The sequence below is a fragment of the Protopterus annectens genome, chromosome 2.part1 (assembly GCF_019279795.1).
Source record: "Protopterus annectens isolate FY-2018-M chromosome 2.part1, PAN1.0, whole genome shotgun sequence".
Classification (NCBI taxonomy): Eukaryota; Metazoa; Chordata; order Ceratodontiformes; family Protopteridae; genus Protopterus; species Protopterus annectens.
In genome coordinates this window covers 671,964,319-671,989,678 of record NC_056729.1, presented here as the reverse complement: position 1 = coordinate 671,989,678, position 25,360 = coordinate 671,964,319, and the positions used below count along the sequence as shown (strand labels likewise).

At 44.6% G+C, this 25,360-nt stretch overlaps 1 protein-coding gene across 1 annotated transcript in view; it reads left to right on the top strand.

Annotated features, from left to right (window-relative positions):
* The window catches only part of PCM1 (pericentriolar material 1), a gene marked incomplete at its 5' end in the record, with an annotated part of 3,258,627 nt that overhangs the window by 125,438 nt on the left and 3,107,829 nt on the right, over positions 1 to 25,360 (top strand). The gene's annotated exons all lie outside the window — the stretch shown is intronic.

Sequence of the window (25,360 nt, the reverse complement as noted above, 5' to 3'; positions counted from 1 at the left end):
AATAAAGCTAAATACCCCGTTGGAGAAACTTTTTTTTTGCCTCAGACCGATGTCAGGAAAAGTTAATAATTGTATTTCTTGTGGGAAGCAAATACCTCATAAGGACTTCCACTCTTACTGTATTTCATGCCTAGGCCCTGATCATGACGTCACTAGTTGTCGGTTTTGTGCTAGATTTAACAAACGCACTATAAAAAGACATTTTGATTTTGCTTTGCACTACTTTGGCCGAAGATTCAATTATACTATGCTATAGGATCAACCGACGACCGCAGTACCGAAAAAACGCAAGGACAAGGATAAAGACAGGCATCCGAGGCCCAAAACCGACAAAACCTCTTCTAGGCCAGTCGCCGGTTCGCCAGTTCGAAATGAGGCGCTTTCGCAGCCCCGACACCCGCTACCTCAGAGCCACAGGCTGCCTCCGACTCCCACGTGGAGACAACTAAGCCTCTGGAAACTCAAGGTATTGGGCCTACGGAAACTAATCCCTCAGATGGGTCCGGAGCCGCTGAGCAGGCATCTGCTTCTGAGTGTGTTTTCAGACCTTCACAACTTACCATTAAAACAGCCAAGACAAAAGTACCATTGAAGACAAAGAAACAAGTACAGCATTCTCCTGGACAGTCCTCCATGCCTAAAAAACAGATGCTTAAAATGGCCGAAGACCTCATTAGTCTAATCAGGGGTTCCCATCCCCCTCCTGAGAAAAGGCTTAGGCAGGATACAGACTGATTCCTCTGATCAGGTTTCCATTTCATCTGATTCCTCTTCAGACCAGGGATACTCTCTACCCCCCTATGAGGACTCTGATGCTGAAGAATCTATCCCTTTAGCCTCTCCTCCTGAGGTTTACCCTTTTGGGGAAACTACATACCATGAGGGAGCATTTCCATTGGGAAAGTCAGGATTACTCAGAATCCAAGAAAAGGCTCAGGGATTTCCTTTTATTGCCTTAGCACAGACCCTTGGCTATTCTGCCTGTGCTGGATATTGTGGATGGTGTGTTCTCTGAATCCAGCTTATCTCCTGATTCTTTGCTCCCTGCACCAGCCAAGCCAGATGGGTATTAGTCCCAGACTCTCATAAGTTTCTTTATAAAAACCCTTTGGCGGATCCAGAAACTATTTCCCAGGGTCCAAAAGGGGTTAAGGCTTCCATTGCCCCCTGACAGAGATTCCAGAGCTTTGGATAGATGGGAGAAGAAAGTATACACTTCTGCAACTTTAGCAGTAAGAGCTTTAAATTGCCAGTTTCACATGCTTAAGTACCAACAGTATTTAATGGCTCGCTTAAAACAGAAAATGCTTGCAAGCCCAGAAGCTCCTGATTGTAAAGAAATGCAGGATTTATTGCATGCAGTTGAACAGGTGGGAAAACATACTCTACAATGTGGTTTTGATTCTTTAGAGGCTTCTTGTAGGGCCGCAGTTACAGGTTCTGTGATTCGAAGACACGCTTGGTTAAAAGAACAGAGTTTACCTGATCATGTAAAGGCAAAATTATTGGATGCTCCTTTACAGCATGCTACCTTGTTTGGTGTTAAGGCAGAAGAGGTGTTAAAGAAAATGGAGGATAAAGCTAAATTTATGCAAACAGTCAAGGATTTCTTACAGGTACAGCCACCTTGATTTAGCAGAAATTGGCCAACAGAAAATTGGTCCTTTCCAGTGTCAGACAGACCACAGAGAGTCAGATACAGCCGCCCAAGAGGCAGATCTCAACCCCAGGGCTCAAACAGTCAATGACAGTGGGGCACCTCAACCCCAAAAGGAGGTGAGGACAAGTCTCAACCTTACAGGAAACGGTCACAATGACTTTCCCCTTCGTACGCCAAGCACTTCCCTTTTGGAAGCCCTCTTAGGGGGAAAACTAGCAAACAATCACGCAAGACAAATGGGTTCTGAATATTGTCTCAAGGTTACAGGTTCCACTTTCATACTTTACCAAGGCTAAAAGGAATGGCAGACCTGCCACAAAATCAATGGGCAGAGGCACAAAAAGAAATTTTAGCCCTCATGGACATGAGAGCTATTCAAAAGGTACCACAACGGGAACAAGGACAAGGATTTTACTCAAGACTCTTCCTGGTTCCCAGAAAAGGCAAGGCCTGAAGGCCATACTAGACCTTTCAATTCTAAATACTTACCTGGATATTCCGAAATTCAAAATGTTGACATTATAGCAGCTTCTACCCATGCTGGGCAAGAAGGTTTGGCTTGTTACTCTGGACCTCAGAGGCATACCTGCATGTCCCTATCAGACAAAATTGCAGAAGATACCTCGGATTCAATGCTGGTACAATGCACTACCAATTCTCTGCACTGCCCTTTGGCTTATCTACTAAGCCCAGTGTCTTCACAAAGTGCCTGGCATCAGTAATTGCATTTTACAGACATAAAGGAATTCAAATATATCCATACCTGGACGACTGCCTCATTCAAGCAGAGACAAAGGACATTCTTCTACAGCATCTGGCGTTTGTAAAAAGGGTGTTTATTTCTCTAGGGTACACAGTAAACGAAAAGAAGTCAAAACTAGTGCCCTCACAACAGATTATATTCCTGGGTGCCAGCTTAAATACAATGGCCCAGATGGCTTACCTCACGCCAGACAAACAAGTTCAACAAACTCATTATTTTCAACTACTGGCAAAAAAGTCCCAGCTCCCTGCAAGAAAAATTCTGCAGGCCCTGGGATTCATGGCATCCTGCGTACTACTAATACCATATGCCAGACTGCATATGAGGAAATTACAGTGGTGCCTAAAAAGTGTTTGTACTCAACACTCTCACAGTTTAGAAGCAGTAATAGCAATGATTCCCTGCCTACAACAGGAGTTTCGATGGTGGGCACAGGCATATCACCTAAACAAGGGTCAGCCTTTTACCGTACCCACAGCCAGGCAGACTCTAACAGATGCTTCGGATTACACTTGGGGAGCACACATGGCAGGAAAATGCATTCAGGGCAAGTGGACCACAGACCAGATGCATCTTCACATCAATCAAAAAGCGATGTTGGCTGTTCAAAATGCCCTAACAGCTTTCAAGGACCTTCTGAATCCAGGACAATTATTATTAAAGACGGACAACACCACAGTAATGTGGTACATAAACAAGCAAGGGGGCACTCATTCCTATCCCCTATGCAGGTAAGCCATGACCTTGTGGAACACAGCTCTAACGTATCAAGTTCACTTGCAAGCACAATTCCTGCCAGGAAAGAACAATACTCTGGCAGACTATCTAAGCAGAAATATCATGGACCCTCACGAATGGAAATTGAATCCACAAATCTTCAGCATGGTAACGCGAAAATGGGGATGCCCAGACAGATCTTTTTGCCTCCCCACTGAATTGCCAACAACAAAAATTCTGCACAAGGACTTATCACAAGCAAGCATGGAAAGTGGATGCTCTATTGATCAGCTGGAAAAACCTAAAAGTTTATGCTTTCCCGCCACTGCCTTTCCTTTCAAAGGTACTCCTAAAAGTCAGACAAGAAAAACCACAGATGATCCTGATTGCTCCAGACTGGCCACGCCAGCACTGGTACCCTTCCTTAAGGAACTTGGCTCAAGGCCCACCATGGATTTTGCCTCAAATTCCGCACCTTCTGACTCAACAAAACAATCAGATCCTGCATGGTCAGCTCAAAACGCTAAACCTGGCTGCATGGCAGATTCATTAGTCAAACAGGCAGCACCTCTCTCTAAAGTTGTCATGAATGTCATTTTGGAGGCCAGGAGGCTTAGCACCAGGAAAGCTTACTCGGAAAAATGGAAGAGATTCTGCGCCTGGAACAAGGCTCAAAACCTTGACCCTCTTGTTCCAAACATTCCTCAGATTTTACAGTACTTAACTGAGATGCTGGACAGAGGCCTTTCCTTCTCATCAATTAAGATCCACGCCTCTGCCATTTCAGCACATTACAACACGGATTCTCCTTTATTCTCTCATCCCTTGCTAAAACAGTACCTCAGAGGGGCTAAAAACATAAGACCGCCCCGGGGAGCACCAACACCAACTTAGGACCTCAATTTCGTTTTGGAAAAACTAACCCTGCCACCTTTTGAGCCAGCCAATACAGCCGATCTAAAATTTTTATCATGGAAAACAGCTCTGCTCCTAGCAGTAACTTCAGCATGAAGAGTCTCAGAGCTACAGGCATTAATGGCGGTGGAACCTTTTATAATTTTTCATCAGGACAGGGTTTCTTTAAGGACAAACCCTACCTTTATGCCAAAGGTGGTATCTAGTGTGGCTCAAACCATCCATCTGCCAACTTTTTATCCAAACCCCCAGAATAAAGGGGAGAAACTTCTGCATTCTTTGGAAATACACAGGCAGCTACGCTTCTACTTGGACAAAACAAAAGCTTTCAGGAAAACTGAGCAACTGTTTGTAGCATATGCTGCAGGATCACAGGGCAAGACTATCTCAAAGCAGACTATATCCAAATGGATAGGACACTGTATACATTACTCCTACACACAGCATGGAAAATTGGTCCCAAATAGCATTAGGCCGCATTCCACCAGGGCAACAGCCACTTCAACAGCCTTTCTCAGAGGAGTACCTACCAAGGAACATTTGGAGGCTGCAACTTGGAGTTCAGTGCACACCTTTACCAAGCATTACCACCTGCATCTTTACTCTAAATCCAGAGCAGGATTTGCCACTGCAGTTCTGCAGGGCCTCATAGCCAATCCTAACTCTTTATAGACCAGCCACCTAACCTTAGCTTTGGGATTCTACCCAAGTGTAATGACTGCAGCAGTGTAACACTATGAACCTTCCATAAATGTAGATGTTCGAGTATTCACACTGCTGCAGTCCAGGTTACCCTCCATCCATCCCCTCTGAACTAGATGGACTTATCTATACCTTTCTATCCTATGCAACCTTTGTGGTGTATTTGTTTGTAAAAGAAGGTATTGTTGTTATTTTTATATGTATATTCTTTATTGGCAATTTGTATTGCCTACCTACTTGGGGGCACCTGACATCTGGGGCAAGAAAAACTGAAGAAAATGGTGTCTGATGCATCTTGTATACCCCTGGTGCGCTGACGTCAGGGATGAAGCGACAGCAACCGATGCCGGACCAAGACTTTGGAACTCTGGCCGACTGCAGGACTGCCTGACGGCAGGATAACCCAAGTGTAATGACTGCAGCAGTGTGAACAGTCTAACATCTACATTTATGGTAGGTACACAACTGTACTTTTGTGATGGTTCTTCAGTGGTGGGACATTTTTAAAAATGTAGTATTAATTCAGTAGAGTGTAATACATTTTGACACCGTTCATATCACTTTTTTTCCAGTAATCAAGAACTACTTTTTTCATGGTTCCATTTTTTTTTTTCTTGGCTGTGTATGCTTTCTTGAGGTACTGGATGCAGGAGCCCTTAACACCTGGTTGTATGCATTCTGGTTTTACTTGTAGTTACTTTCTCTAGTACATAATATTTCTGCTGAAAGGCGTTTGTGATTTTAATCAAAAATAATTTGTTTTCATTACTTTTTACAATTTGTACATTTACTTCATTTTCATAGAAAATGATTTTTGGAAGGGCTGATATCAGCTTGGTGAGTGTATCATGTTACTTGCCTTTGGAGTTTGAAATGGAAATAGTTTTGGGTTGATATAGCTAAAGAAGCTGAGAAAGTGATGGAAAAGCTTTGTCACAAATTTAAGTATGTAGATGTTCTTCGTGTTTCACTGTTGCAGTCATTACATTTGGGTAATCCTGCTGGCAGGTTGCCCTCAGCCGGCCTGAATTCCAAAGTCTTGGGTCTTGCATCGGCTGCTGTCACCTCCTCCTTGACGTCAGGTCGTCAGGGGTATAAAAGAAGCATCCAACGCCATTTTCTTCAGTCTTTCTTGCCGCGCGGTGCCCGAAGCAGAAGCAGTTCACAAGTGCCCGTCGGCCGACTCCTGAAATTTTCGTGTTTGAATTTCAGAACCGAAGTCTTCAATACAGCCAAGTACCCCGTTGGGGAAACTTTTTATCTTGCTCCAGACCGATGTCAGAAGTAGTTAATAATTGTATTACTTGTGGAAATCAAATACCTCATAAGGATTTTCATTCTTAGTGTATTCCTTGCCTAGACCCTGATAACGTTTCTGGTTGTCAGTTTTGTGCTAGATTTAACCAAGGCACTATTAAGCGTCGGTATTCTTTTGCTTTAAAGTATTTTGGTAGCAGGTTTAATTATCCTAAAATGTCAGATAGCCATCCGACTACCGGAGTTTACAAAAAACGCAAAGAAAAGGATAAAGAAAAACTACCGAGGTCCAAAACAGACGAAGCTTCTAAGCCGGTCGCTGGTTCTCGGTGAGGTGCTTTTGCAGCCCCTGACACCCGCTACTTTAGAGTCGCAGGCCGCTACCGACTCCCACATGGAGTCTGCCATGCCGCTGGATACTCAAAGTATTGGAGCCTCGGACGCTAATCCCTCAGATGGGTCCGGAGCTGCTGAGCAGGTACCGGCTTCTGAGGATGTATTCAGACCACAACATGTTTACATTAAAATGACTTCAGCTTTAAAGACTAAAGCAGCTTCTAAAGCAAAGAAACAAACTCGAGCCACGTGTACAGGCCTCTATGCCCAAAAAACAGATGATCAAGATGGCCGAAGACCTGATTACCTTGATCAGGGGTTCCTATCCGCCTCCTGATAAGAGGCCTAGGCAAGAGACCGACTATGAATCTTCAGATCAGGTTTTTATTTCTTCTGATTCCTCTTCTGATCAGGGATATTCTTTACCCCCTATGAGGATTCCGATGCTGAAGAATCTTTACCTTCAGCATCCCCTCCTGAGGATTATTCCTTTGGGGAAACCTTGCATGCCATGAGGGAACATTTTCACTGGGAAAGCCAAGATTTTTCAGAATCAAAAAAGAGGCTCAGGGATTTCCTTTTACTACCACAGCACAGGCCTCTAGCCATTCCTCCTGTATTAGACATTGTAGATGTGTTTTCGGAGTTTAGTTTGACCCCTGACTCCTTACCTCCAGCTCCTGTTAAGCCTGACAGATATTACAGGGTTCCTGACTCTCACAAATTTCTTTTTAAAAACCCTGCTGCTGACCCAGAAACTATTTCACAGGGTTCCAAGGGAGTTAATCGTCTACAGCAAAAAAAACCCAACCCCCTCTGACAGGGATTCTAGGGCTCTGGATAGATGGGGGGAAAAAAGGTTTACACATCTGCAACTTTGGCTATAAGGACCTTAAACTGTCAGTTTCATATGCTCAAGTATCAGAAACATCTCATTTGATTGCTTAAACAGAAAATGATGTTAAATTCTGAATGTGCTGAAAACAAGGAAATGCAGGATTTATTGCATGCAGCTGAACAAACTAGAAAGCATACTTTGCAATGTGGTTTTGATTCTTTGGAGGCCTCCTGCAGGGCCGCAGTTACGGGTTCTGTAGTTAGGAGGCATGCTTGGTTAAAGGAACAAAATCTGCCTGATAATGTTAAGGTTAAGGTATTGGATGCACCTTCACAGCATGATACTTTGGTGCTAAGGCAGAAGAGAGGTGTTAAAGAAAATGGAAGGCAAAGCTAAATCTTTGCAAACTGTTAGTTTTTACAAGTACAGCCACCTAGGTTTAGTAGACACTGGCCTACAAAAAATTGGTCCTTTCCTGAGTCAGACCTCAAAGGGGCGCAGATCCAGATGCCCAAGGTTCTTATAGGTCAAAACAATGGGGTGCTTCTACCTCCAAAGCTGGAGAATATAAAGCACAAACATATACAGAAGGCAATCCCAATGACTTTCCCCTGCCTGCACCAAGCACTTATCTTCTGGCAGCACCCTTAGGGGGAAACTTAGCACTTTTTGCTCAAAAATTGGCAAATTATAACCCAGAACAAATGGATTCTAAATATACTGCCACAAGGCTACAAATTCCATTTCCATACTCTGCCAAAGGCAAACGGCTGGTCAGATCTGCCCAAAAGTCAATGGGCAGAGGCACAAAAACAAGTTTCATCCCTCATGGACATGGGGGCCATTCAGCAAATACCAGAGCAAGAGCGGGAGCGGGGACAAGGATTTTACTCAAGACTGTTCTTGGTACCCAGAAAGGACAAGGCCTGAAGGCCAATACTGAACCTATCTATTCTGAACACATTCCTGGATATTCCAAAATTCAAAATGTTGACTGGCAGCTTCTGCCCATGCTGGGCAAGAACGCTTGGCTTGTGACTTTAGACGCAAGAGAGGCATATACCTGCATGTTCCAGTCAGACAATCGTGCAGAAGACACCTGAGATTCAAGGCTGGTTCAATACATTACCATTTCTCTGCACTGCCCTTTGGCTTATCTACTGCGCCTAGGGTCTTTACAAGGTGCCTGGCACCAGTAATTGCATTCTGCAGACAGAGGAATACAAATATACCCTTACTTGGATGACTGTCTAATTCAAGCAGAGAACAAGGACGTTCTTCAACATCTGGCATTTGTGAAAAGACTACTAACATGCCTAGGGTACTCAGTCAATGAAAAGAAATCAAAACTAGTACCCTCTCAAGATATAACATTCCTGGGTGCAAGCTTGAATACAACTGCCCAGATGGTTTATCTCACGCCAGACAAAGGGAACTGACTACCTATTTCACAATGTTGGCAACAAAGGTCCAGTTATCTGCAAGAAATATTCTGCAGGCTTTGGGCTTCATGGCATACTGCATCCTACTAATTCCATATACAAGACTGCATATGAGGAAATTTCAATGGTACCTAAAAAGTGTTTGGACTCAACATTGCCACAGCCTGGAAACAATGATTACTCTCATTCCCTGCCTGCAACAGGAGTTTCGATGGTGGGCAAAGGCTTGTCACCAGAACAAGGGACAGCCATTCACATTACCCCCAGCCAGGCAGACACTAACAACGGATGCATCAGATTATGCCTGGGGGGGGGGGCCCACATGGCAGGAAGATGCATTCAGGACACATGGACCTCAAACCAAATGCATCTACATGTCAATCAAAAAGAGATGCTAGCTGTTCAAAATGCCCGGACAGCCTTCAAGGACCTACTTCAACCTGGACAACTGCTGATGAAGACCGACAACACCATGGTCATGTGGTATATAAACAAGCAGGGGGGCACACATTCTTACCCCCTTTGCAGACTAGCTATGACATTGTGGGACACAGCTTTGACTTACCAAGTACATTTGCAGGCGCAATTCCTGCCAGGAAAGGAAAATACTCTGGCAGACTAAGCAGAAACCTCAGGGATCCCCACGAGTGGCAGCTGAAGCCACAAGTCTTCAGCATGATAACAAGGAAATGGGGATGACCAGACATAGATCTGTTTGCCTCCCCTCACAACTATAAACTAAAAAGATTCTGCACAAGGACTTATCACAGACAAGCATGGAAAGTGGACGTCCTGTCTTTCAGCTGGAAAAACCTGCCAGTATATGCCTTCGCTCCACTGCCTCTCCTCCCCAAGGTACTCCTAAAGGTCAGACAGGAGAAACCAAAAATGATACTGATTGCCCCAGACTGGCCCCGCCAGTACTGGTATCCAATCCTAAGGAACTTGTCTCGTTACCCAGCTTGGACCTTACCTCAATTATCTCATCTACTGTCCCAGCAAAACAATCAGATCCTGCACAGCCAACTCAGGACATTAAACCTGGCAGCATGGCGAATAATGTAGTCATACAAAAAACACTTCTCAGCAAAGCTGTGATGGATGTCATTCTGGAAGCCAGAAGACCTAGTACAAGAAAGTCTTATGCTGGAAAATGGAAGAGATTCTGTGCTTGGAACCAGGCACAAAGAACTGATACAACTGTATCAAATATTCCTCAGATTTTGCAATACTTAACTGAGATGCTGGACAAACGCATATCCTTTTCATCAATTAAAATTCATGCCTCTGCCATTTCGGCTCATTACAATACAGAGCCACCAATTTTTTCTCACCCTTTATTAAAGCAGTACCTCATAGTTTTGTGGACAAGACCCTTCCAGCACTCTGAAGCACTTCCTGACTTTCCAACTCTGGAGGCAATCGGGGGACTATCATCTCTTAGACCAGAAGCCTGGGCAAGCATAACGGAAGATACCTGGATGCTAAAAAAACATTCAGAGGTTATTTCATTTAATTTTTCCAACTTTCTTTATACAAAATGAAGACACTTTTGGAAGTTACAGCCAGTAATAGGAGAAATGCAGCGCAAGAAATTCAAAAGCTGCTAGAAAGTCATCCAAGTGGTCCGACCAGACTAATTAGGATTTGGAACTTGTACTTCTTTTTAGTGCCCAGAAAGACTGGGGACGTCAGACCAATTTTGGATCTGAGCAAATTGAATGTGTGTGAAGTCAGTTATGGTACAGTCCATCCTGCCATTTCTTCACAAGGCTGATTGGATGTGCTCATTAAATCTTCAGGATACGAGTTGCATCAAAATTGATAGGCAGTCCCAAAGACACTTGTGCTTTCGAATGGGAGCCAGTCAATACCAATTCAGAATCCAGCCCTTTGGACTCAATGCAATCCCCAGGGTGTTTACCAAATGCATGGCAGTGGTGACTGCTCATCTGAGACTCAAAGGATTGAGTGTTCCCCTCCAAGCATCATCTCCTACAGTCCAGGGGCTGTTTGCTCCAGATTTGTCAGTCATTGGGTGTAACAAATTATGCCAAATCAAACTTGACACCAGTCCAGAGCATGGAGTTCATAGGTACACTTATGGATACTGCAACACAGGCAGTCTCAGTATCACCTCATCCGCATATCCATTATCAGGAATTTGGTTCATCTGTTTATCTCCCATCCACCTCCCCCAGCAAGATTAGTTCTTCAAGCACTGGGATCAATGGCAGCAGCCATTGTATTGCTTCCCTGGGCATGTTTCCTTATGTGTGTCCTTCAATAGACTGTAGATGTTCAGTGGTCCATTCTTTGTCCACCCCCCTATCCTTTCCAGTCAAACTTTCTCCAATTTGCAAATGACATGTTTAGTGGTGGATTCAATCAGACGACGTTAATTTTAGCTAACCCTTTGTTTTACCACCTCCAGTGGCCACAGTGACCACGGTTACTTAACCATGGGGGGGGGGGGGCATTTCTGGGAAGGACAGTCCAAGACATGTGGTCCCCCCAGGAGACCAATCTGCCTAGCAATGTACCAAAGAAGAGAGCAGTTCTACTTGCGTTGCAGGCATTTCAAGATGCTCTTCATCTAGGGACTATTGCAATTCAGATGGGCAACTTGTCTGATTTGGTACATCAACAAGCAAGGAGGAACCCAATCATATCCCCTTTGCTGAGAGGCCATGAGAATGTGGGAATGGGCGATTTCCTCTGACTTCTTTCTATTTGCAGTGCACATTCTGGGGAAAACCAACATGTTGCTAGACAAATTAAGCAGATCCATCCTGATGTTTCATGGTCTCAGTCATTGTGTGTGGCAAAGGATTTTCTGTCGTCTGGGCCAAACGTGCTGTAACCTCTTTGCGTCTCCCCAACAAGTGCAGCAGATACTTTGCTGTTATTCCCTCTCCTCAGGGGGAATGACTGAAAGATGCTCTCATCCACCTCCGGCCCTCTGGTTGTCTTATTGCTCATGTCTTTTCCCATTATTTCCAAATTCCTGCAGAAAGCAAGTTGGCTGAAGAACTCCTCCATCCCCATTGCCATCTTCTGGCCTTGACATGTATGGATGTTCTTCATGTTTCACTGTTGCAGTCATTACATTTGGGTAATCTGCTGGCAGGTTGCCCTCAGTCGGCCTGAATAACAAAGTCTTGGGTCCTGCGTCAGTTGCTGTCCCTTCTTCCATGACGTCAGGTCATCAGCGGTATAAAACATGCAGCCGATGCCATTTTTAATCAGTCTTTCTTGCCGCGCGGTGCCCGAAGCAGAAGCAGTTCGCAAGTGCCGATCGGCCGACTCTTGAAATTTTCGTTTTCGAGTTTCAGAACCGAAGTCTTCAACCTAAAGCTAAGTACCCCGTTGGGGAAACTTTTTCTTGCTCCTTACCGATGTCAGTAAAAGTTAATAATTGTATTACTTGTGGGAAGCAAATACCGAATAAGGATTTTCATTTGTACTATATTCCTTGCCTAGGCCCTGACCACAACGTGCCTTGCTGTCGGTTTTGTGCTAAATTTAACCAGCGCACTATTAAGCATCTGTATATTTTTGCATCTAAATATTTTGGCTCAAGATTTAACTATCCAGAAATGTTTGTTAGCAATTAGACTACCGGAATTCGCAAAAAACGCAAAGAAAAAGAGACAGACCGAGGTCCAAAACAGATGACTAAGCTTCTCCTAAGCCAGCCGCCGGTACTCGGTGAGGCGCTTTCGTAGCCCCTGATACCCGCTACTTTTCATTCGCAGGCCTCTATTGAGACCTATTTGGAGTCAGTTATGCCACGAGACAAAGTATTGAACCCGCAGATGTCTGTCCCTTAGATGTGTCCATTGCCGCTGAGCAGGCACTGGCTTCTGAGGGTGTTTTCAGGCCTAAAGATTTGTATATTAAACCAACGCCATCATCAAAAACAAGGCCAAAACCAACTTCTGTGTCTAAAAAACTGACACATGGGCTACGTGTTCAGGCCCCTATTCCTAAAAAACAAATTATCAAAATGGCTGAGGATTTAATTACCTTGATCAGGGGTTCCCAACCCCCTCCTGCTAAGAAGCCTAGGCAAGGCACTGATTATGAATCTTCAGATCAGGTTTCCATTTCTTCTGATTCCTCTTCTGATCAGGAATTTTCTATTCCACCTTATGAGGACTCTGATGCGGAAGAATCCTTCCCTTCTGCTGCTTCTCCTGAGGATTTTTCTTTTGGAGAACTTTGCATACCTTAAGGGAACATTTTCATTGGGAGAGTCAGGATTTTTCAGAATCCAAAGAGAGGCTTAGGGATTTCCTTCTTCCTCAGCATAGGCCTTTGGCTATACCTCCTTTTCTAAACATTGTTGATGTTTTCTCAGAATCCAGCATGGCTCCTGATTCCTTGCCTCCGGCTCCTAGTAAGCCAGACAGATATTACAGGGTTCCTGATTCCCACAAATTCCTTTTTAAAAACCCTAGTGCTGACCCTGAAACAATTTCTGAGGGTCCCAAGGGTGTTAAGGCTTCTAGTGCTAAAAATCCTACCCCTTCTGATAGAGATTCCAGGGCACTGGATAGATGGGGTAAGAAGGTTTACACGTCTGCAACCCTGGCAGTCAGGGCTTGAAACTGTCAATTTCATATGCTTAAATATCAGCAGCATGTCATGGGCTTACTTAAACAGAAAATGATGTTGATTTCTGACTGTGGAAAATAGTTACAGGATTTATTGCATTCAGCTGAACAAGTTGGAAAGCACACTTTGCAGTGTGGTTTTGATTCCTTGGCGGCCTCTTGCAGGGCCGTTGTAACTGGATTTGTGATAAGACATGCTTGGCTCAAGGAGCATATCTGCCTGATCATGTTAAAGCAAGATTGTTGGATGCTCCTTTACAACAGGACAGTCTATTTGGTAATAAGGCAGAAGAAGTTTTGAGAAAGATGCAAGACAAAGCTAAATCTAAGCAAACTGTAAAAGATTTACTACAAGTGCAGCCACCCAGGTTTAGTAGGCACTCGCCTACTAAGAATTGGTCCTTTCCAATACCCACTAGAGCTGCTCAGGTCAAACCCAGACACTCAAAAGGCTCCAGGTTTCAATCACAAGGAACTTGCAGAACAAAACAATGGGGTGCCTCCACCTCCAAACCTGGAAGTAGCAAGGCCCCCCCCCCAATGATAAACAGCCTCGACTTTCCTTTGCCATTTCCAAGCACTTAACCTTTGGCAGCCCCTTTGGGGGAAAACTAGCACTTCATGCACAAAATTGGCATCTAATTACCCAGGACAAGTGGGTTTTAAATATAGTATCCCAGGGATACAGATTTCATTTCCACATGTTGCCAATTCCAAACTGATGGCCGGATCTGCCTCCAAATCAGTGGGCAGGGGCCCAGAAACAAGTTAGGTCCCTCATGGATATGGGGGCTATTCAACCAGTACCAGAAAAGGAAAAAGGACAAGGTTTTTATTCAAGACTTTTCCTGGTACCCAGAAGACAAATCATGGCGTCCAATTCTGGACTTATCCATTCTAAATACTTTCCTGGACATTCCAAAATTCGAGATGCTGACTCTACAACAGTTGCTGCCTATGCAAGGCAAGTATACCTGGTTGGTAACGCTAGACTTAAGAGGCTTACCTACATATCCCAATCAGGGAATCTTGCAGAAGATACCTCTGCTTCAAAGAAGGCTATTTGCATTACCAGTTCTCTGCACTGCCCTTTGGCTTATCTACTGCACCCAGGGTTTTCACAAAGTGCCTGGCACCAGTAATTGCATTTTGCAGACAAACATTCACATTTATCCTTATCTGGACGATTGTCTAATTCAGGCAGAAAACAGACACTCTTCTACAGCATCTGGCATTTGTAAAAAGGCTTCTAACTTGCCTAGGGTACACCATAAACGAAAAGAAATCACAACTGGTACCCTCTCAAAAAAAAATACATTCCTGGGTGCAAGCTTGAATACAACTGCTCAGATGGCTTACCTCACGCCAGACAAATCCAAATGATGACTTACTTCAAACAAGTGGCTACAACAACCCAGTTATCTGCAAGACAAATTCTGGAGGCCTTTGGGGTTCATGGCTTCCTGCATTCTTCTAATTCCATATGCAAGGCTGCTTATGAGGAAACTACAGTGGTACCTAAAAAACTTATGGAGTCAACGTTGTCACAGCCTGGAAACAATGATTCCTGTCATTCCTTGCCTACAGCAAGATTTCTTATGGTGGGCAGAGGCCTGTCACCAAAACAAGGGACTATCATTCATTCCACCTCCTGCCACCCAAACCCTGACTACAGACGCATCAGACTACGCTTGGGGGGCATCTGGCAGGAAGATGCATTCAGGGCGAATGGAGCCCAAATTAAATGCACCTGCATATCAACCAGAAAGAGATGCTAGCTGTACAGAATGCTCTGACAGCTTTTAAGGACTTTCTTCATCCAGGACAACTACTGATAAAGACTGACAACACCACAGTCCTGTGGTATATAAACAAGCGGGGTGGGGGTACCCATTCTTACCCCATTTGCAGACTTGCCATGGCCTTGTAGAACACAGCCTTGTCTTACAAACACATCTACAAGCTCAATTTCTGCCAGGAAAGCAAAATACTCTGGCAGATGAGCTAAGCAGAAATCTTATGGACCCACATGAATGGAAACTGGATCCGCAAATCTTTAACATGTTGACACGCAAATGGGGGAGCCCAGACTTAGTTTTGGGGTGAGGCAAGAAGATCTATCAGTTGGACAAATTCTGCACAAGAATCCATCACTAACAAGCTTGGAAAGTGGATGCTCTATTCTTCAGCTGGGAAAACCTATCAATCTATGCTTTTCCCCCTCTGCTCTCCAAGGTATAACTAAAAGTCAGACAGGAAAAAAAAATGATTCTGATTGCTCCAGACTGGCCTCGCCAACACTGGTACCTGCTCCTATGCAATACGTCACTCTTTCCTCCGTGGTACCTGCCTCAGACACCTTATCTACTGTCTCAGCAGAACTTTCAAATTCTACACACACAGCTCCAAACTCTGAATATTGCAGCATGGCAAATCAACTAATTTCACCGGTTACATCTCAGTAAACCTGTGGTGGATGTCATTTTAGAGGCTAGAAGGCCTAGCACTAGAAAATCTTATGCTGATAAAAAGGAAAAGATTCTGTGCCTGGAATCGGGCACAAGGAATAAGCACAGAAATGCCCAATATTCCTTAGATTCTGCAATATTTAACAGAGATGCTTCGCAAGGGCCTATCTTTCTCTTCCATAAAAATTCACGCCTCTGCCATTTCAGCTGATTACAACACAGAGCCTCCCCTCTTTTCTCATCCCCTGCTAAAGCAGTATCTCAGAGGGGCCAAAAATGTAAGACCTCCCAGGAGAGCACCAACTCCTGCATGGAACCTCAATTTTGTGTTGGAAAAACTCACCCTGCCTCCTTTTGAGCCAGCTGCTACTGCGGACATAAAATTTCTCTCTTGGAAGACAGCTTTTCTTTTAGCAGTCACTTCAACTAGAAGGATCTCAGAACTACAGGCTCTCATGGCAGTGGAGCCTTTTATTATTTTCTACCTGGACAGGGTAGCACTCGGGCCAATCCATCCTTTATGCCTAAAGTGGTATCCAGTGTGGCTCTTAATCAGACCATTCATCTGCCAACTTTTTTCCCAAATCCGCAGAACAAGAAGGAGCAGATTCTACATTCACTGGATGTACACAGACAACTGAGATTCTACTTGAACAGGACAAAATCTCTAAGAAAATCTGAGCAACTACTAGTGGCATTTGCTGCAGGGACAGAGGGAAAGGCCATCTCAAAGCAGGCAGTTTCAAAATGGATAAGCCGTTGTATTCGTTTTTGCTACATGCATCATAGCAAACCTGTCCCCAAGGGGGGATCAGATCCCATTCCACCAGGGCTGCATCTACTTCTGCAGCCTTTCTCAGAGGGGTTCCTACCGGAGACATTCTAGAAGCGGCTACCTGGGGCTCAGTTCATATGTTCACCAAGCATTACAATTTACCTCTCTTTGCCACTGCTGTCCTGCAGGGCCTTATAGCTGCTCTTAATGCTGTATAATTCCATCCTTCCAACTATAGCTTTGGGATTCTACCCAAATGTTATGACTGCAACAGTGAAACGCAAAGAACGTGGTACAGTTGTGTACACTTGCCATAAATGTAGATGTTCGAGTGTATTCACTGTTGCAGTCATTACATTTGGGTAATCTGCTGGCAGGTTGCCCTCAGTCGGCCTAAATTCCAAAGTCTAGGATCCTGCATCGGTTGCTGTCTTCTCTTCCATGACGTCCGTTTGTCAGGGGTATAAAACATACAGCCAACGCCATTAGTCTTTCTTGCCGCGCGGTGCCCGAAGCAGAAGCATTTCGCAAGTGCCAGTTGGCCGACTGCTGAAATATTCGAGTTTGTTTCAGAACCGAAGTCTTCACTAAAGCCAAGTACCCTGTTGGGGAAACTTTTTTTCTTGCTTTTTACCAATGTCAGAAAAATTTAGTAATTGTATTACTTGTGGGAAGCAAATACCTCATAAGGATTTCCATTTATACTGTATTCCTTGCCTAGGCCCTGATCACAACGTGCCTGGCTGTCATTTTTGTGCTAGATTTAACCAATGCACTATTAAGCGTCAGTATATTTTTGCATTTTTTTGGAAACAGATTTAACTCACCCAGAAATGTCGTCGGATGGCAATCCTGCTACCGGAGTACATAAAAAATGCAAAGAAAAGGACAGAGAAAGGCAGTAGAGATCCAAAACCAACGAAGTTTCTCCTAAGCCAGTCGCCGGTACTCAGTGAGGCACTTTTGCAGCCCCTGATACCCACTACCTTCGAGTTGCAGGCCTCTACCGACACGCATGTGGAGTCCTGCATGCCGCAAGATACTCAAGGTATTGGACCGATGGATGTATCTCCCTCGGATGGGTCCGGAGCCACTGACCAGGCACCGGCTTTTGAGGGTGTATTAAGACCTCAACATTTATATATCAGACCGAAAGCTGCAAAACCAAAGGCAAAGACACCTTCTAGAACTAAAAAAAATTACGCCTGAGCCACGTGCCCAGGCCTCTATGCCTAAAAAACAGATTATCAAAAATAGCTGAAGACCTTATTACCTTGATCAGGGGTACCCATCCCCCTCCAGATAAGAGGCCTAGGCAAGACACTGACTATGAATCCTTCAGATCAGGTTTCTATTTCTTCTGATTCCTCTTCTGATCAGGAATTATCTTTACCTCCCTATGAGGATTCTGATGCTGAGGAGTCTCTTCCATCTGCATCTCCTTCTGAGGATTATTCATTTGGAGAAACCTTGCATACTTTGAGGGTGCATTTTCACTGGGAGAGTCAAGACTTCTCAGAATCAAAAAAGAGGCTCAGGGATTTCCTTCTCCCTAAGCCCAAGCCTTTAGCCATTCCCCCTGTTTTAGACATTGTGGATGATGTGTTTTAGGAGTCAAGCCTGACCCCTTACCTCCGGCTCCCAGTAAGCCTGACGGGTATTACAGGGTCCCTGACTCTCATAAATTTTTATTTAGAAACCCTGCTGCTGATCCTGAAACTATTTCACAGGGTCCAAAGGGAGTTAAGGCCTCAACAGCAAAAAACCCTACCCCCTCCGACAGATTCAAGGGCACTGGACAGATGGGGAAAAAAGGTTTATACATCTGCAACCCTGGCAATCAGGGCCTTAAACTGTCAATTTCATATGCTCAAGTACCAACAACATGGTATGGGATTGCTGAAACAGAAAATTATGTTGATTTCAGAATGTGCAGAAAATAAGGAATTGCAGGAATTATTGCATGCTGCTGAACAAGTTGGAAAGCATACTTTGCAATGTGGTTTTGATTCTTTAGAGGCCACTTGCAGGGCCGCAGTTACTGGATCTGTGATTAAAAGGCATGCCTGGTTAAAGGAACAAAATTTGCCAGTTCATGTTAAAGCTAAATTGCTAGATGCACCTTTACAGCATGATTCTCTGTTTGGTATTAAGGTAGAAGGGGTTTTAAAGAAAATGGAAGACAAAGCTAAGTCCATGCAGACTGTTAAAGATTTCGTACAAGTGCAGCCACCTAGATTCAGTAGACACTGGCCTACAAAAAAATTGGTCCTTTCCTGTGTCAGAGCTCAAAGGGGCAAATCCAGACACCCTAAGGGTTCCAGATACCAGGCGCAAAATTCATACAGGTCAAAGCAATGGGGCGCTTCCACCTCTCAAAAGATAACATTCCTGGGTGCAAGCTTGGATACAACTGCCCAGATGGCTTACCTCATGCCAGACAAGCAAAGGCAACCGATTGCTTACTTCAAACTGGCAACAAAAACCCAGTCTTCTGCAAGGCAAATTCTGCAGGCTATGGGCATCATAGCATCCTGCATCATACTAATTCCATATGCAAGACTGCATATGAGGAAACTTCAATGGTACCTAAAAAGTTTACGGAGTCAACATTCACACAGTCTGGAAACAATGATTCCTCTCTTTCTCTGCCTGCAACAGGAGTTTTTCTATGCTGGGCAAAGGCATGTCACCAAAACATGGGACTGCCCTTCACTGTACCCCCTGCCAGCCAAACCTTAACAGGCACATCAGATTATGCCTGGGGGGGGGGGGGGGCGCCGCCCACATGGCAGGAAGATGCATTCAGGGCTTATGGACACCAAAACAAATGCATCTACATATCAACCAGAAAGAGATGCTAGCTGTTCATAATGCCTTAACAGCCTGCAAGGACTTGCTTCATCCAGGACAACTACTGATAAAAACGGACAACACTGCAGTCATGTGGTATTTAAGCAAGAGGGCACACACTCCTACCCCCTTTGCAGATTAGCCATCGCATTGTGGGACACAGCCTTGACCTTCCAAATACATCTTCAAGCTCAATTCCTGCCAGGAAAACAAAACACTCTGGCAGACGATTTAAGCAGAAACCTTATGGATCCTCACAAGTAGAAACTGAATCCACAAGTCTTCAGCATGATAACAGAGAAATAGATCTATTTGCCTCTCCTCAAAATTATCAATTGAAAAGATTCTGCACAAGGACTTATCATAGACAAGCATGGAAAGTGGATGCCCTATCCTTCAGTTGGAAAAACCTATCAGTTTACGCCTTTCCTCCTCTGCCTCTTCTACCCAAGGTCCTCCTAAAAGTCAGACAAGAGAAGCCAAGGATGATATTAATTGCCCTGGACTGGCCCCACCAATACTGGTACCCAATCCTAAGGAACTTGGCTCAATACCCAGCTTGGACCTTGCCTCAAAGACCACAACTACTGTCCCAGCAAAACAATAAGATCCTGCACAATCAGCTACAGACTCTGAACCTGGCAGCATGGCTAATCATGTAGTCATACAAACAACACCTCTCAGTAAAGCTGTGATGGATGTCATTTTGGAAGCCAGAAGGCCTAGTACTAGAAAATCTTATGCTGACAAATGGAAGAGATTCTGTGCTTGGAATAAAGCACAAGGAACTGATACAGCAGAACCAAATATTCCTCGGGTATTACAATACTTAACAGAGATGCTTGTCAAAGGCCTATCTTTCTCATCAATCAAAATCCATGCCTCAGGCTTTTCGGCTCATTACAATACAGAAACACCAATCTTTTCTCATTCTTTACTAAAGCAGTATCTTAGAGGAGCCAGAAATTTAAGGCCGCCTAGAAAGATCGCCATTACCTGCATAGGTCCTCAATTATGTGTTGGAAAAGCTCACTCTGCCTCCATTTGAACCAGCTACTACCGCTGATCTAAAGTTCTTATCGTAGAAAACAGCTCTGCTACTAGCAATTACTTCAGAGCTACAGGCCCTCATGGCTGTAGAGCCTTTTATCATATTTTACCCAGACAAGGTGTCTCTGAGGACAAATCCTACTTTTATGCCTAAGGTGGTTTCCAGTGTGGCTCTTAGCCAAACAATTCATCTGCCAACTTTTTATCCTAATCCGCAGAACAAGGGGGAGAGAATTCTGCATTCCTTGGCCGTACACAGACAGCTAAGATTCTACTTGAGCGGGACAAAAGCTCTAAGAAAAACTGAGCAATTACTAGTGTCATATGCTGCAGGATCAGAAGGAAAGGCTATTTCACAGCAGACAATTTAAAAGTGGATAAGCCACTGCATCCGTTTCTGCTACTTGCACCATGGTAAACCTGTGCCCAAGGGCATTGGGTCTCATTCCACCAGAGCTGCTGCTACTTCAGCAGCCTTTCTCAGAGTACCACCAACCAAAGACATTCTAAAGACTGCTGCTTGGAGTTCTGTTCACACCTTTACAAAGCATTACCATTTGCCTCTCTTCTCTAAGTCCAGGGCAGGCTTTGCCACTGCAGTGCTGCAGGGCCTTATAGCCGCACCTAATGCTGTTTTGCTCCAGCCTCCCAACCATAGCTTTGGAATTCTACCCAAATGTAAAGACTGCAACAGTGAAACACGAAGAACATAGTACAGTTGTGTACACTTACCATAAATGTAGATGTTCCGAGTGTATTCACTGATGTTCATCGTGTTTCGCTGTTGCAGTCATGACTGTAGGGTTCTCCCCTGCCGGCAGGCAGCCCTCGGTCGGCCAGAATCCCAAAGTCTAGGTCCGGCGTCGGCTGTTCAACCATGCTTCCTGACGTCAGAGCGCCATCTTCTCCAGTCTTTCTTGCCGTACGGTGATAGCAGTTCGCAAGTGCCGGTTGGCTGACTCCTGACGATTTTTTTCTGATCTACTTCAGTCCGAAGATTTTCTTCTCCACTCGAAGCGAAGTACCCCGTTGGGGAAACTTTTTTCTTGCTCCACTCCGATGTCAGAAAGTTAATAATTGTATTTCATGTGGGAAGCTAATACCTCATAAGGATTTTCATTCTTACTGTATTCCTTGCTTAGGCCCTGACCACGACGTAGCTAGTTGTCGGTTTTGTGCTAGATTCAATCAACGTACAATTAAGCGAAGGTATGATTTTGCCTTTCATTACTTCGGAAGGCACTTTAATTGCAAAATGTCGTCCGATACGGTTCCGGCTACCGGAGTTCACAAACATCGCAAGGATAAAGACAGGCCTCCGAGGTCCAAATTTGATGATAGCGCTGCGGAGCCAGCTTCAGGTTCGGCGTCGTCAGTGAGGCGCTTTTGCAGCCCCTGTCGGCCATTTCAGAACCGGCGGCGAAGCGGACTCTCATGAGGAGCCAACCAGGCCTTTAAATATTTCTGTTGCAGGACCTTCGGACAATGCTCCTTCGGATGGGTCTGGAGCCGCTGTGCAGGTACCGGCTTCCGAAGGGGTTTTCAGGCCTACTCAGCTTCTAATAAAGGCAAAGCCAAAGACAAAGGCAAAGACTCCTTCTAAATCAAAGACTACAACACAGGCCTCTTCTGAACCGGCTCCCAAGTCACAGAAACAGTTACTCAAGATGGCGGAGGATTTGCTTACTATGATTAGGGGTTCACATCCCCCTCCAGATAAAAGGCCAAGGCAGGATGTTTATTATGATTCCTCTGATCAGGCTTCTGTTTCCTCAGTTTCTTCTTCTGATCATGAATATTCTTTCCCTCCTTATGAGGATTCTGATGCTGAGGAATCCATTCCTTCAGCTTCTCCCCCTGAGGATTTCTCTTTTGGGGAAACTTTGCATGAAATGAGGGAACATTTCCACTGGGAAGGACAGGAGTATTCGGAATCTAAGAAAAGACTGAGGGATTTTCTTCTTCCCCAACATAGACCCCTGGCTATTCCTCCTGTTTTGGGTATTGTGGATGATGCCTTTTCGGAGGCTAACTTAACCCCTGACTCTTCCTCCTGCTCCTGTTAAGCCTGATAGATATTACAGGGTTCTTGATTCCCATCCGTTTTTATACAAGAACCCTTCTGCTGACCCTGAAACCATTTCTCAGGGTCCTAAGGGAGTTAAGGCCGCTTCTGCCAAAAATCCCATTCCTACTGAAAAGGATTCTCGATCCTTAGAAAGATGGTGCAAAAAGGTGTACACTTCTGCTACTTTGTCCATTAGGGCTTTAAACTGTCAGTTTCATATTCTAAAATACCAGCAATTTCTCTTGTCTGTTTTAAAACAAAAGCTTACTTCCATTTCTGCTTGTGCAGATAAGGAATTACATGACTTATTGCATGCCACTGAACAAGTTGGGAAGCATGGTTTACACTGTGGATTTGATGCTTTGGAGGCTTCTTGTAGGGCTGCGGCCTCTGGCACAGTCATTAGAAGGCATGCATGGCTAAAGGAACAAAATTTGCCTGAACAAGTAATGGCTAAATTATTGGATGCTCCTGTTCAGCATAATGTTTTGTTTGGATCAAAAGCTGAAGAGGTGATTAAAAAGATGGAGGATAAGGCAAAATCCATGCAAACAGTTAAAGATTTCTTACAAGTACAGCCACCTAGATTTAGCAGGAATTGGCCTTCAAAAAATTGGTCCTTTCCCACTTCAGATAGGCCTCAGAGGGGTAGATATAGACGCTCCAAAGGAAGGCCTCAAACACAAGCTTCTTATAGACCAAGACAGTGGACTGCTTTCACCCCTAGGGGAGGAGAGGACAGGTCAAAAACTCAAAGGAAACAAACTCAATGACTCCCTCTGTTGGGCTACAGGAACTTCTTGCCTGGAAGCCCCTCCCGGAGGAAAACTCTCTTTTTTATCAAAATTGGACTCTCATAACCCAAGACAAGTGGGTTTTGGATGTGGTTTTAAGAGGTTACAAATTCCATTTTCATACATTGCCAAGGCCAAGCGGATGGCCAGACCTTCCAAAACATCAATGGACGGAGGCCTTAAACCAGGTGGAAGCTCTTTTGGCTATGAATGCCATAGAACTGGTTCCACTTTCAGAGATGGGAAACTGTTTTTACTCAAGGCTCTTTCTAGTCCCAAGGAAGCAAAACTCATGGAGACCCATTCTGGATCTGTCGGTCTTGAACACCTTTCTAGAGATTCCAAAATTCAAGATGCTTACTCTACAGCAGCTACTTCCAATGCTGTCCAAAGATGCATGGATGGTAACTTTGGATTTAAAGGAGGCATATTTACACATTCCCATCAGGCAGGATCGCAGAAAATACCTCCGGTTCAAGGCCGGATCGAGGCACTTTCAATTCTCTGTGCTGCCCTTTGGATTGTCTACTGCGCCCAGGGTCTTCACCAAATGCCTGGCTCCAGTAGTAGCTTACTGCAGACTCAAGGGAATTCAAATTTACCCTTATCTGGACGTTTGTCTAATTCAGGCAGACAGCAAGGATGTCTTACTCCAGCATCTAGAATTTGTACAGAACCTCCTCATGTTCCTGGGATTCTCTGTAAACATAGTCAAATTTGACACCATCACAACAGATAACTTTTCTGGGTGCACTTCTAAACACCACAACCCAGATGGCATTTCTGACATCCGAAAAACAATTACAGCTGGCTTCAACTTTCAGAACCTTGGCAACTTTAATTCAACTATCTGCAAGGAAATTCCTGCAGGCTTTGGGTTACATGGCCTCCTGCATCCTTCTCGTACCATATGCAAGACTACACATGAGGAAAATACAGTGGTACCTAAAAAGTGTATGGTCTCAGCATTGCCACAGTTTAGACATACTGATCTCAGTCCTTCCTTGCCTTCAAAAGGAATTTCTTTGGTGGTCCAGGGCATGTACTCTAAACAAAGGGAAACCCTTCCGTCTGCCTCCTGCCACTCAGATTCTAACCATGGACGCCTCGGATTATGCTTGGGGAGCCCATTTTTCAGGGCAATTGTCTGCAGGGCCTTTGGACAAAGGATCACAAGCACCTGCATATCAGCTTAAAAGAAATTTTAGCCATACAGAAAGCTCTATTGGCCTTCAGGAATCTTTTACAACCAGGACAACTACTAATACGGACAGACAACACCACAGTTATGTGGTACATAAACAAGCAAGGGGTATCTCATTCCTACCCCCTTTGCAGACTAGCCATGGATCTATGGAACACAGCTCTAGCTTGCAATCTGGATCTTCAAGCTCAGATGTTCTTCGTCTTCTGGGTGGACATATCTAGGGGGGTGGGTATAGGGGTTAGGCGTAGCAGTCGGCCCGAATCAGACAGTATAAGGGCAGCGGTCGGTCATGGACAGTTAGACTGGCGCAGAATGCGTCAGAGGTACTAATGCAGTTGTTCGGCGTCACCCAATGACCTCTTTTGCCGCGCCAGTGGATGCAGAAACTTAATTTTTGCGAGGAAGGGTTGGCGTTCTGAATTTTTCGAAGCAGGCTGTTAGTCCGAAACAGACACCACACTGCCCTTTGTCAAAGTGACCAGATACATTTTTCCACAAAGAACATTTAACGGATTCAAGGAAGAGTGAATATTCCTATTTCTTAAGAGAGGAAGCAGATGCCGTCAGTAGGGATTATCCATACATTGCTGTTACTTGTCTCACTAGCAAAGAAAGGGGCGGCGTTGTTTATTGCATTTCTTGTACTAGATTGCTTAGCTGGACATTCCACATTTTAAGGCTAGATTGTTGGACTTGAGTGTTAACTCCAAGTTCAAGATGTTGGGATTAACTGGCTGGTTACCGCTTCATCTTCAAGCGCCAAGGACTTGGTGCCGGTAAAGCCTAGGTTGCAGAACTTCATGTTAGGTTTCTCAGGTTCAGATTTTTGCATCAGGGGGGATCTGCAGGTTTTGCCAGGGTCTTCTCTGATCCTCAGGTTTCTACTTCCACTGTTA